This window comes from Giraffa tippelskirchi, chromosome 9 (genome assembly GCF_054371585.1).
Source record: "Giraffa tippelskirchi isolate mGirTip1 chromosome 9, T2T-mGirTip1v1.2.pri, whole genome shotgun sequence".
NCBI classification, from domain to species: domain Eukaryota; kingdom Metazoa; phylum Chordata; class Mammalia; order Artiodactyla; family Giraffidae; genus Giraffa; species Giraffa tippelskirchi.
Window position 1 is genome coordinate 21,247,598 of NC_137283.1, and position 14,893 is coordinate 21,262,490.

The 14,893-nt window shown below is 39.6% G+C and overlaps 1 long non-coding RNA gene across 1 annotated transcript in view; it reads left to right on the forward strand.

Moving 5' to 3' along the window:
- The window catches only part of LOC145520793 (uncharacterized), a 536,928-nt gene that overhangs the window by 75,638 nt on the left and 446,397 nt on the right, over positions 1–14,893 (forward strand). The gene's annotated exons all lie outside the window — the stretch shown is intronic.

Genomic DNA, 14,893 nt, shown 5'->3' on the forward strand with positions numbered 1-14,893 from the left:
AAAGGAAACAAATGAAAATTTGAGAGATTTTCTAGGTAATGCATTCTGTGGTTTCAGCTCCTAGGGAACAAAGTGTGAGTCATACAGAAGGATTTGTAAAGTGATGCTCTCATGAACTTCTCCAGTGTGTACAGAAAGCAGAGAGCTGTAGTTTTAAAAATGAATTTGAAGTGCTTTGGATATCAGTAACAGAAGCTCACTACCTTTTCTTTGAATCTAAATGAATTTAGTGAAGGAACTCAGTTTTAGTCGCAGGAGACTAATTAAGCCATCTTGCATGAAGAGTAGCACATAAGGGGGAGATGAGCTGAACGGTGGCACAGTGTAAGATACTCAAAGAATCAACTTGACCTCTTAGTAGTGGGCAACGGAGCCTTGGTGAAATGAAAGATTATGTAAAAGATGAAGAGAGGAAATTATAGTGACTTCTGTAATGCTCCTTACAATTTTTCTTTCTATTCCTATGTTTACCCTTCCCTCTCATCCTACTCCTCAAACTGTACTACTGCAGTAATCTCAGTCTCTTTCCACTCAAGAATAGTCTAAACACTGTTTCCAAGATTTATCTTTTTATAATAATCCTTTGGTGATTCTAGTTTCTGGCTCAAACACCTCAGGGTTTTCCTTGCTGAAAGCAGTGGCTCTCAACTTGTTACCAACGACTCATGAGGGCGCTTGTTAGAAATGCACATTCCTAAACACACTCCTCAGAGACTCCGATCCCATGGATCTAGCATGATGCCGAGAATTTATATTTTTCCAAGTGTATTTCTGATGCAGGTACCTCAGTTACAATACTGAGAGAAATTTACTTACATGGTCAAGTCCAGCTCTTCAGCCAGAGGGCTGACCTTTAATGGTGGAAATTCAGTTCTAGGGCAGGTAAAAGAGGAGGAACAGTGGTTGGGGAGACTGGTCTCCAAAATATCCATAGGGATGAGATACATTGGCAACCATGATTATGGGAGAATTTGCATCATATGGATGGAAAGGAATGTGTAAAATCATGCCATCTGTTTTTTGACTTAAGCCTGCCAGATATCTGGCATAGGGAGAAGTCTGGAATGAGGGCAGAAGACAAAGGTGTACTGCTTAACTTCCCTGGGCCTCAGCTTTCTCATCCATAAAATGGGAATGTAAAAATGCCTTCCCCTCTCATTGTTATAAATATCAAATGTGTGAAAATGCTTTGAACCTTGGAAAGTGTTGAATAACATGAGGTAATTATTTATATTTATAGTCTGTTCTCTTTACCCTCTGTTCTCTTCATCTTTGCCAAATGACAAAAAAGATCTTGCTCAGGAGAGTAATTGTGGTTAAATACTCTAGGCTAAGCCTGTGGAGAGACTGTGTGTTATTGACATAAATCCTGCTACAGTTTTCAGGAGAAAAGATATAAGTCCTATAGCAGCCAGCAGAATGTTTTTGATTACCCCATGGATTTGGGTAGCTTGGAGATCTGCTGTAGAGCTCGAATCTGACTTCCTCTGTGAGCATGAATTTGGCTGAGTTTACTAGTGAGAAAAGCTTAAGAAAACCCACACATGCTGAAACCCAAAAGGCTAATGAGGAGAATAAACAGCTTGTGTAATTAGACCTTGTGCATTTCCCTAAAAAGAAATCATGAAATATGAACAAAAGGTCTCTGAAGGCTTCATGGTTACTTGGTCTAGTTTTCAATTTGGAAACTGTGCTCATTGCCTGTAGGAATTATAAGAACAATAGGCTTCTGGCTGTTTAGTGAATTGATGCCCTCACATGGATTCTGACATTTGGTGTCCTGGCCTTGGCCCCACTCACAGCGGCAGGGCACTGATGCAGGCCGGGTTTTGCTCTTTTCTGAGCACTCACAGCTTAGCGACCTTAGGTGGCTTTATATTGTGACTTCTTGATGAGCCAAAGTCTTCCGTGATTTTGGTTTCAAACATGGTTATTCTTCCCTGTATGTCTTGTCCACAGAAAACAAATAAATGCTTTGTTTTAAATAAACTCTACTGTTCTTCTCAGAGTCCTGGTGTTTTCAGTAAAGGACACAATTCCCTTATCTACCCAGGTTTGTCAAATCTCTGTATTTTTCCACTTTTGCTCCATGTCTTTTATTATATAATAAATATCTTTATTTTTAAAACAAATAAAATGGAGATGCAGTTCAAGCTCCTGTGAAATCCTCCCCACCCCGTTCTTGTTTCTCTTCCTCTCTTCCCAGAAGTGACCACTATGCTGAATGAAGCAAGCAACATGAGGCTCAACTGAATGTTTTGACCAAGTAATAATATTTCAAAATGAAGTTCCCATCCCTTGTAGGAATGTGAAAGTAGGTGTCTCAAATCAGGCTATAGTAAAGTCATGAAATTTTATTTCTTCTAGAAATCATTTTCTCAGTTTATACCAGTTTCTGGTAGAAAACTTTAAACTTTCCCTGCTGAATTTCATTGGTAGTACTTCTCTTTAAAAGATAAGTAAGACATTACATGCTTCAAACTTCAAAATTGTTTCCAAATAATATATATTAAGGCTTCTTTCATGTACTTTGGTCCCCTCATTCCCAACCTTGTGGTTAATAATTTTTATTAGTTTCTTGTTTGTACTAGTGTTTTTATTTTATATACAAAAAAAGAATAGCAAGGAGAGATAAGAAAGCCTTCCTCAGCGATCATTGCAAAGAAATAGAGGAAAACAATAGAATGGGAAAGACTTGAGATCTCTTCAAGAAAATTGGAGATACCAAAGGAACATTTCATGCAAAGATGGGCTCGACAAAGGACAGAAATGGTATGGACCTAACAGACGCAGAAGATATTAAGAAGAGGTGGCAAGAATACACAGAAGAACTGTACAAAAAAGATCTTCATGACCCAGATAATCACGATGGTGTGATCACTCACCTAGAGCCAGACATCCTGGAATGGGAAGTCAAGTGGGCCTTAGAAAACATCACTATGAACAAAGCTAGTGGAGGTGATGGAATTCCAGTTGATTTCAAATCCTGAAAGATGATGCTGTGAAAGTGCTGCACTCGATATGCCAGCAAATTTGGAAAACTCAGCAGTGGCCACAGGACTTGGAAAAGGTCAGTTTTCATTCCAATCCCAAAGAAAGGCAATGCCAAAGAATGCTAAAACTACCACACAATTGCACTCATCTCACACACTAGTAAAGTAATGCTTAAAATTTTCCAAGCCAGGCTTCAGCAATACGTGAACTGTGAACTTCCAGATGTTCAAGCTGGTTTTAGCAAAGGCAGAAGAACCAGAGATCAAATTGCCAACATCTGCTGGATCATCGAAAAAGCAAGAGAGTTCCAGAAAAACATCTATTTCTGCTTTATTGACTATGCCAAAGCCTTTGACTGTGTGGATCACAATAAACTGTGGAAAATTCTGAAAGAGATGGGAATACCAGACCATCTGACCTGCCTCTTGAGAAACCTGTATGCAGGTCAGGAAGCAACAGTTAGAACTGGACATGGAACAACAGACTGGTTCCAAATAGGAAAAGGAGTCCATCAAGGCTGTATATTGTCACCCTGCTTATTTAACTTATATGCAGAGTACATCATGAGAAACGCTGGGCTGGAGGAAGCACAAGCTGGAATCAAGATTGCTGGGAGAAATATCAATAACCTCAGATATGCAGATGACACCACCCTTATGGCAGAAAGTGAAGAAGAACTAAAGAGCCTCCTGATGAAGGTGAAAGACGAGAGTGAAAAAGTTCGCTTAAAGCTCAACGTTCAGAAAACTAAGGTCATGGCATCTGGTCCCATCACTTCATGGGAAATAGATGGGGAAACAGTGGAAACAGTGGCTGACTTTATTTTTCTACGCTCCAAAATCACTGCAGATGGTGACTGCAGCCATGAAATTAAAAGACGCTTACTCCTTGGAAGAAAAGTTATGATCAACCTAGACAGCATATTAAAAAGCAGAGACATTACTTTGCCAACAAAGGTCCATCTAGTCAAAGCTATGGTTTTTCCAATAGTCATGTATGGATGTGAGAGTTGGACTATAAAGAAAGCTAAGTGCCGAAGAATTGGTGCTTTTGAACTGTGGTGTTGGAGAGGACTCTTGAGAGTCCCTTGGATTGCAAGGAGATCCAACCAGTCCATCCTAAAGGAAATCGGTCCTGAATATTCATTGGAGGACTGATGCTGAAGCTGAAACTCCAATACTTTGGCCACCTGATGCGAAGAGCTGACTCATTTGAAAAGACCCTGATGCTGGTAAAGATTGAGGGTAGGAGGAGAAGGGATAACAGAGGATGAGATGGTTGGATGGCATCACCGACTCAATGGACATGGGTTTGGGTGGACTCCAGGAGTTGGTGATAGACAGGGAGGCCTGGCGTGCTGCGCTTCATAGCGTCACAAAGAGTCAGACGTGACTGAGCGACTGAACTGAACTGATACATTCTTACTTTCCTGCTTTCTTTTCTCAGAACATTATATTCTATATTCATTGTTTTACATCATATTTTCCACTTAGTAATATATCCTGGAGGTCTGTACTGCAGCATCCCCCTTCTCTCTCTCTCTCTCTCTTTTTTTTTTTTTAATTTTTTAATTTTTTAATTTTTTTTTATAAATTTATTTATTTTAGTTGGGGGCTAATTACTTTACAATATTGTAATAGTTTTTGCCATACATTGACATGAATCAGCCATGGGTTTACATGTGTTCCCCTTCCTGGACCCCCCACCCACCTCCCTCCCCATGCCATCCCTCTGGGTCATCCCATTGCCCTGGCCCTGAGCCCTTGTCTCATGCATCGAACAAGGAATGGTGTTCTGTTTCACATATGATAATATACATGTTTCAATGCTATTCTCCCAGAACGTCCCACCCTCACCTTCTCCCTCAGAGTCCATAAAATTGTTCTATGCATCTGTGTCTCTTATTCTGTCTCGCATATAGGGTTATCGTTACCATCTTTCAAATTCCATATATATGCATTAGTATACTGTATTGTTGTTTTTCTTTCTGGCTTACTTCACTCTGTATAATGGGCTCCAGTTTCATCCATCTCAGTAGAACCGATTCAAATGTATTTTTTTAATGGCTGAGTAATATTCCATTGTGTATATGTACCACAGCTTCCTTATCCATTCGTCTGATGATGGACATCTAGGTTGCTTCCATGTCCTGGCTATTGTAAACAGTGCTGCGATGAACATTGGGGTACACGCGTCTCTTTCAATTCTGGTTTCCTCGGTGTATATGCCCAGCAGTGGGATTGCTGGGTCATATGGCAGTTCTATTCCCAGTTTTTTAAGGAATCTCCACACTGTTCTCCATAGTGGCTGTACTAGTTTGCATTCCCACCAACAGTGTAAGAGGGTTCCCTTTTCTCCACATCCTCTCCAGCATTTATTGCTTGTAGACTTTTGGATAGCAGCCATTCTGACTGGTGTGAAATGATACCTCATTGTGGTTTTGATTTGCATTTCTCTAATAATGAGTGATGTTGAGCATCTTTTCATGTGTTTGTTAGCCATCTGTATGTCTTCTTTTTATACCATGTTGTATTTTATAGTTGTATAACATTTCATCCAGCACATATTAATACATATGATTTTATTTATTTTACAATTATATAGTATTTAATTGCATGAATAGAGAATATTTTTCCTAAATGACAACTGGACTTTCTTTTTCTATTGCTTTGTGAGTTTCTTCTTCATTTTTATAAATCTTTTTATTGAAGGATAATTGCTTTACAGAATTTTGTTGTTTTCTGTCAAACCTCAAAATGAATCAGCCTTAGGTACACATATATCCCCTTCCTTTTGTACCTCCCTCCCATCTCCCTCCCTATCCCAACCCTCTAGGTTGATACAGAGCTCCGGTTTGAATTTCCTGAGCCATACAGCAAATTCCTGTTTGCTATCTATTTTACATATGGTAATGTAAATTTCCATGTTACTCTTTCCATATATCTCACCCTCTTCTCCCCTCTCCCCATGTCTGTAAGTCTATTCTTGATGTCTGTTTCTCCACTGCTGACCTGTAAATAAATTCTTCACTATCATTTTTCTAGATTCCATATATATGCGTTAGAATGTGTTTGTCTTTTTTTTGCTGACTTACTTCACTCTGTATAATAGGTTCTAGGTTCATCCACCTGATTAGAACTGACTCAAACGCGTTCCTTTTTATGGCTGAGTAATATTCCATTATGTATATGTGCTACAGCTTCTTTATCCATTAATCTCTACTCAGGGGAGTTGGTGGCTAGGGCAGCAGGAGATATAGTGCTCTAGAAGGGTATGGCAACCAGTATTGGCCAATACACTCCAGTATTCTTCCCTGGAGAAATCCCTTCCCTAACAGAGAAGCCTGGCAGGCCCCAGTCTGCAGGGTTGCAAAGAGCTGGGCTCTACCTAAGTGACCCTGTACATCTAGATGCAAGATTTTTTTGCCTGTGGCAACTCTGCCCCAGTGAGAGTTGAGCATGAAGACAGTGCAGCTGCTTGGGGACCCTGCCAGTACCAAGTGTGCAGGAACATGGACTGCCTCTGCTGCAGGAGTTATGGCCCTCTCAGAGTCTTTTTCTGAGCCACTCTGGCCAGTCTTTCTCCGTAGGTCCACCCATTCAGGCACTTAGAGGGCTCCCTTGCCTGCAGTCCTTCTCTGTTGTTCCGCATGTCAGGCACTTAGAGGGGCCTCCCTAGCTGGGGTCTTACTCTGTAGATTGGTGTGTCAGGCACTTAAAGGCGCACCCTGGATGGGGTCCTGCTCTGTAGTTCAGGGAATCAGGTGTTTGATAGGCCTCTCTATTGTTCAGCTGCCCATGCTGGCGTGTGGGGAGAGAGAGGCTATGGTGATGGCTCCATCCGCTATGCGTGACTCAGCAGTATCGCCTTGCTTCCATGACTGCCCTGCTTTCCTCCACAGGCATTTCCCACCACAATCTCCTCCCTCACATCCCCTCTATCTGTCTTTCCACAGTCAACAGCAGCCCTTGCCCTGGGATTGCTCCACAATCCCTAAACTCCACCTCCCAGCCACTGCATCTTCCAGGGGACCTGTGGCCCTGTCCAGGGTATGTATGGCTGTGGCAAGGACTGTCTGATTCTCATTCCTTTTAGGCTGCCACAGATCAGCTGTTTCACTCTCAGCCTTAAATGTTTCTCCTCTGACTTAGACAATTGCTCTGATGTGGGAACGAACTCCTGCTTTGGTTCCCCCACCCTCCGAGAGCAAGTCCAGTCCTACTAATACTCCTGTTTTTCCCTCTAGTTCCTTTGTCCTACCGAGTTTTGCATGGTTCTATATATTCTTTTCCTTTGGTCAGGTACTCCTGTCCATTCTCAGCTGGTGTTCTGCATGCACTTCTGTGTCTGAAGGTGTCTTCCTGATGTATCTGTGGAGAGAGACGTACTCCACGTCCACCTACTCCTCCTCTTGTTCTTTTTCCTCTCCTTAATTTTTAGGATTTCCTTATAAATTAGAAATAACCTTTTGTCTGTGCTGTGAGTTATAAAATTTTTTTCTCAGATTTTCATGTGTGGCAAAGTTCACTTTTACTCTTTTCAGTTCAGTTCAGTCGCTCAGTCGTGTCCGACTCTTTGCGACACCATGAATTGCAGCATGCCAGGCCTCCCTGTTCATCACCAACTCCCAGAGTTTACCCAAACCCATGTGCATCGAGTCGGTGATGCCATCCAACCATCTCATCCTCTGTCGTCCCCTTCTCCTCCTGCCCCCAATCCTTCCCAGCATTAGGGTCTTTTCTAATGAGTCAACGCTTCTCATGAGGTGGCCAAAGGATTGGAGTTTCAGCTTCAACATCAGTCCTTCCTGATGAAAGTCCTGAACACCCAGGACTGATCTCCTTTAGGATGGACTGGTTGGATCTCCTTGCAGTCCAAGGGACTCTCAAGGGTCTTCTCCAACACCACAGCTCAAAAGCATCAATTCTTCGGCGCTCAGCTTTCTTCACCGTCCAACTCTCACAACCATACATGACCACTGGAAAAACCATAGCCCTGACTAGATGGACCTTTGTTGGCAAAGTAATGTCTCTGCTTTTAAATATGCTACTAGGTTGGCCATAACCTTCCTTCCAAGGAGTAAACAACTTTTAATTTCATGGCTGCAATCACCATCTGCAGTGATTTGGGAGCCCCAAAAAATAAAGTCTGACACTGTTTCCACTGTTTCCCCATGTATTTGCCATGAAGTGATGGGACCAGATGCCATGATCTTAGTTTTCTGGATGTTGAGCTTTAAGCCAACTTTTTCACTCTTCTCTTTCACTTTCATCAGGAGGCTCTTTAGTTCTTCTTCACTTTCTGCCATACGGGTGGCGTCATCTGCATATCTGAGATTATTGATATTTCTCTCGGCAATCTTGATTCCCGTTTGTGCTTCTTCCAGCCCAGCGTTTCTCATGATGTACTCTGCATATAAGTTAAATAAGCAGGGTGACAATATACAGTCTTGACGTACTCCTTTTCCTATCTGGAACCTGTCTGTTGTTCCATGTCCAGTTCTAACTGTTGCTTCCTGACCTGCATACAGGTTTCTCAAGAGACAGGTCAGGTGGTCTGGTATGCCCATCTCTTTCAGAATTTTCCACAGTTTATTGTGATCCACACAGTCAAAGGCTTTGGCATAGTCAATAAAGCAGAAATAGATGTTTTTCTGGAACTCTCTTGCTTTTTTGATGATCCCGTGGATGTTGGCAATTTGATCTCTGGTTCCTCTGCCTTTTCTAAAACCAGCTTGAACATCTTATCATGGACCAAATTATTTTAAAACTGAAAGAATCTTGGAAATCTTCTACTCTTTCATTTTGCAGTGAGGAAACTGTGGCCTATGATACCTGAGTACTGAGGCCCAACTACCAGGTAAAGACAGAAGCTGAATTTGAATACCAGTCAATGCTTTGTCCACCATGGTCCCTGTGTATAATGAAGTAGTGCTTTTTATTATGCAGTGATTGACTTGTGTAAACTCCATGAAAGTAAAAATTTATGTTTTCTCAAAGACAACCATAGAGCTACACATATCCTAGTTCCCCAATGATTTAGTTGAATCATCAAAAGAATAATATCCCATGAAGAAGTGTCCAGGTGTAGATGGTTTAACTAGGGAATTCTATAAGATATTTGAAGAAAATACAATACTCGTTCCACCCAAATTTTTCAGAAAATAGATGTGAGACCTTCTTAATTAATATAATTGAAGACGGTATTACTATAATACCAAACCCAGATAAAGCCATCAGAAGGAAAGAAAACCATAGACCAGTATCTCTCATGAACATAGAAGAAACCAACCTTAACAAAATAATGGCACCCTGAGTCTAGCAATGTGTAAAAAGGATTATCATCATCTAAATGGTACTTATTCTAGGAATGTAGGGTAAGTTTATCTCTTCCTTCTCCCTCAGTTATTCCTATTATGTGTTATGTTACACCTTTTGTAGTTGTCCCACAGTTTTTGGATATTCTTTTCTGTTCTTTTTTGAGTCTTTTTTCCTCCTTGCTCTTCAGTTTTGGAAGTTTCTATTGTTATATCCTCAAGCTGAGAGATTCTTTCTTCATAAAATTAATAGCTGTGTCCAGTATAACTAATAAGCACATCAAAGGCATTTTTTATTTCTATTACAGTGTTTTTGATCTTTAGCATTTCTTATATATTCTTTCTTAGATTTCCTGTCTCTCCGCTTTCATTATCCATCTGCTCTTGCATAATGTCTACTTTTTCCATTAAAACCCTTAGCACATTAGTCATAGGTTTAAAAAAAAATCTTTTAATTCCAGCATTCCTGCTGCACCTGAATCTGGTTCTGATGTTTTTTTTACCATTCAGTATAACTTTTGTTTTTTTGTGTAAGTGATTATGATATACTGGGTAAAAGGAAACTGTGGTAAGTAGGGCATTAATAATGTAGTGATAATGTATGGAGAGAAGGGGAAATATTCTAGTCTGTGATTTGGCTTCAGTCTTTTGGGGAGCCCATGGCCCTGGATTGTGAACTTCCACAGTGCTGCCTAGTACCTGCCACCTCAGTCCCCCTCCCCCACCACTTAGGTGGAATAGGATGGCTAGAGGGAGCTGGAGTTTGTGCTTCTCGTCTACCAGGTAAGTTGGTCTCTGGTAAAACTGCTTCTCCTGAAGGCAGGCTTTGTTAAGAGAAACAAAATGGGTTGATGTATTTCAAAATGATACTTTTTCCCTCTCCCCTGCCTGCTGGAAGTACAAGAGAGTTTTTCTGATAGTCACATTGAAAACAGGATGAAGTTCTTAGAGGTAAAACTTAGAAAAGTGTGGCTCCTACCCCATGACTGTGTCCCCCTGGAATTTGTGGTCTCTCAGACTTGTGCGCACTGAACCACCAGCAATTGTCAACTACAGTTTAAGTATTCCTACCCTGGTGCTGGTTTCCATGGATGTTTCTGCATGCGGGTTTCTGCTCCAGTAAGTTGTAAGCTGTATCTCTGTATCTGCCTGTCATTCTCTCCAGTTTTTAGACCAGCAGTTTGTCCTGTAGCCTCATTTCTCTAATGGATCTAAGGAGAGCTGATGTTTTAACTCTTTCATCTTTTTACTCATTGTTAGGATGAAGCGCTGACTTCTAAGCTTCTTACAATGCAAGGTTATCCCAAAATTGATTTGTGTAATGTACCATGTTAACAGAAAAAAAAGATAAAAACTACGTGATTAGCTCAGTAAACATAAAGAAAACTTTTTTTAGTATCCAGCATGCATTCATGATAAAAGTTCTCAACAAATTAGGAAGAGATGAAAATTTCTTCATCCTGATAAAGAGCTATAGCTAACAACATGCTTAATATGAAAAGCTTGAATGCTTTCGCTCCTTAATGTTTGAACACATGTATGCTCTTGCCTCTTTTATTCAGCACTTCACTGGAGATTCTACTCGGTGCAATAAAGCAAGAATAAGAGATCACAAGTTACAAGATCAGTATCTAAAAATCAATTAGTATTTTCTATATATATATTAGCATTCAGAATCCAAAAATAAAGTTAAGAAAATAATATTATTTATTATGTAATGAAAAAGAACAAAATACCTAGGCATAAATTTAACAAAAGGAGCAGAAGCTGTATGCTGAAAACTCTTAAGACTTTGCTAACAGGAAGTAATGAAGACCTAAGTAAGTGAGAGATAGACTATGTTCATGGATTTGAAGACTCCATTTAGTTAAAATGGCAATTCTTTTCTCAAACTGTTCTATAGATTCAACAGAATCTCTATTAAATTCCCAGCAGGCTTTTTAACATAAATTGACAAGTTGATCCTAAAATTTAAATGAAAATTGAAAGTACCTAGAATAAACAAAGCAATTCTGAAAGGTCAGTGTCAAAGGACTTGTGCTACCTAATTTTCAAAGCTTAGTATGAAGCCACAATAATCAAGACAATGTGGTGTTACCATTAGACTATGAATCACTGGAACAAAACAGAGTCCACAAATAAACCCATACGTGGCCCCTTGATTTTTCACAGACTTGCAAGTAATTCAGTGGGGTAAGAGAGTCTGTTCAACAAATGGTGCTGGAACAATTGGGTGTCTCTATGCAAAGCAAAAGTAAAACCAAAAACCCCTTGAACCCTTACTTCACATCATACACAAAGTTCTATTCAAAATGGATCATAGATCTAAATGTAAGAACTTATCATATATCTAGAATTAAACAGGAGAGAAAACATTTATAACTTTGCATTTCTTAGGACACAAAAAACATGAACAACAAAAGATAAAATGTTTACTTTTCAAAAGACACCGTTGAGAAAACAGAAAGACAAAGATAAGTAAAAAGAATGGGAAAAAATATTTTAAATTAGCTGATAAAGAACTTATATTCAAGAGTATGAAGAAATCTTATACAGTAAATAATCTAAAGGCACACAACACAATTAACAATGGGTAAAAATTTGAATAGACCTCTCAAAAAAAAGATCTGTGAATAGCAAATAAGCATATGAAAGATGTTCAACATTGTTAGTCCTTAGGGAAATGCAGACTGAAATCCCATTGAGAATCCACTACACATCTCTAAAATACATACTACCAGAAAAGACTGAGAATACTAAGTGTTACTGAGGATACATAGAAACCAGAACTCTCATATGTTGCTGATGGAAGTGGAAAATGATACAGTCCCCTTTGAAAAATTGCCTAGCAGTTTCCTAAAAAGTTGAACTTACATTTATCAAATGACCAAAAAATTTTCCTTTCTAGGTAGGAATATGCCCAAGAGAAATGAAAAGACTTGTATCCAAATATTTGTTACAATATCTCTTTTTGTAATATTTGGAAGCAGTCCAAATGTCTATCAATTGAGTAATAGGTAGACAACAGTTACATCTAAGCAATGAGTGCCATTCAGCAGTAAAAAGGAGTGTATTATGCATGTAACAACATGGATAAACTCCAAAATCATGCTAAGTGTAAAACAAATGTGAGAATATATAATGTGTGATTGCATTTATGGGAAATTGCTAAAAACGGCAAAACTATAGAGATAAGAAGCAGGTTGCCTGGAGCTGGAATTGGGAGTAGGGATTGACTGCAAATGTACACAAGGGGACTTTGGGGGGATGATGAAACTGTTCTAAAGTTTGAGTATAATGATGTTTACAACTGTGTAAATTTACTAAAAATTATTTGATCTGTATACACCAAATGGGTAAATGTTATACTATTGTAAACTATACTTTAAAAAGCTGTTAAAGAAGGAGAAGTCTCTAAAGATGAAGTTGTATCACATGGTAATAGCTTGGAAGGTATCTTTCTTAATTGATTGTTTCTTGTTTCTTCCTTTAAAGTGAGTAGGATTTTAATTGTTTTTGCTTTTTGAACGGGCTACTTCCTGGTGGCTCTCTGGAGGGATCATTCCCTAGGCAGATGTATATTATAGCTCACGCTGAGTCTCTTCGTCACTAGAGACAGTTGCCAGCCACGAGTGAGACTCAGCTGGAGAGGCTGGGGGAGGCTCTGGGGTAGGCGCCCCTCAGGTTTTCCTCTAATTGCTCCAGCTGAGCATACAAGAAGAAAGGCAAAGCCATGAGGAGGCATATTAATTAAAATGTCTCCTTTTTCAGTGGGCCATTGTGATCCTCCTAACTTTTAGGAGGTTACAGTTGTAGGTTTGCAGTTTGTTGTTTCCTTCCATTGCCAACATAATTGCAAGATGAAATAATCCCACATTTTAATATTCAGAAATAGTCACTTGGATAGATTAATAAGCAGGATATCTAATTACCAATTGGGGTCAGGTAAGAAAAAGAATCTAGTTTTTAAGTGAGACTTAAGAACTGTCCTGAACGGGACTTTCACTATAGATTTCCTTCCAGTGTAGTTTACTTGGACATAGCAGGAAAGATCTTAGTCCTTGAACTTTTGGTGTCCAGCTGCCTGTTATGTGAAAAAGCTCCACTCACTGGTTTTGTTACCACTGTTTGCTTAGACCTTCACTGCCAATTAATAAGGAACAGGAGAAACATGCCTCTTAGGGAATATAGAGAAAATTTTACTTTGATCTTATCTGCTGCCATTATTGAATACGTTTTCCCTTTGACTAGTGCCCCCCTTTCTCTTCTCACACAAAAAGCCTAAAACAAACAAAAAGATAAGAGCAATTTACTTAAACTAGTTGTTATCCAGACGTGTTTTTGATTTGATGTTTTAATTTTAAGATTACTCTGTTTGTTGTAAGACCAGAGGCTTATATTTTCAGGGCCATATGCTGCTTTGGTCTCATGAATGGACACCCTGTGGATCTCAGCGGGAGTTAAAGCCAAGCTAGTTGCAGGATGGTGCCTTCTTCCTTTTGTTGCACAAGGAATTTTTCACTTGATTTTTTCCAAAGAGTGTAATCTGCATGTATTAAGGGCACTTGTTTGGTATGTATGTTTACTGACATGTTTGGCTTAAGTGTTTACTGATATGCTTGATTAGACAATATCAATTGTTTTATAGGCATTTCTTAGTTTACTTGCCAGCACTAGACCTGCTAAAGATTCTTCCGTAAGAGTGGCTTTCCCATCCCCTTGCTGGGCAATTATATTCAGTTTCTTGAATCTAAATATTGTTTGTCCTATTTTTAGAAGAGTGAGATGTTCCTTTCTCTATCCTAGGAGCTCATTTCTTCTGCAACAACCTTTCCTTAGTCTGTGTGTCCATCTGTCATGCCCTCTGATCTCCAAACCTTACCTATCATTCAGAACACAGTTCAAAGTTTAGTCTCCTTTATGAAATCATCTGCTGGATCATCTGGATCTTCTGGATCATTGAAAAAGCAAGAGAGTTCCAGAAAAACATCTATTTCTGCTTTATTGACTATGCCAGCACCTTTGACTGTGTGGATCACAATAAACTGTGGAAAATTCTGAAAGAGATGGGAATACCAGACCACCTGACCTGCCTCTTGAGAAATCTGTATGCAGGTCAGGAAGCAACAGTCAGAACCGGACATGGAACAACAAACTGGTTCCAAATCGGGAAAGGAGTACGTCAAGACTGTATATTGTCACTGTGCTTATTTAATTTATATGCAGAGTATATCATGAGAAACGCTGGGCTGGATAAAGCACAAGCTGGAATCAAGATTGCCAGGAGAAATATCAATAACCTCAGATATGCAGGTGAAACCACCCTTATGGCAGAAAGTGAGTAAGAACTAAAGAGCCTCTTGATGAAAGTGAAAGATGGGAGTGAAAAAGTTGGCTTAAAGCTCAACATTGAGAAAACTAAGATCATGGCATCCAGTCCCATCACTTCATGGCAAATAGGTGGGGAAACAGTGGCTGACTATTTTTCTGGGCTCCAAAATCACTGCAGATGATGACTGCAGCCATGAAATTAAAAGACGCTTACTCTTTGGAAGAAAAGCTATGACCAACTTAGACAGCATA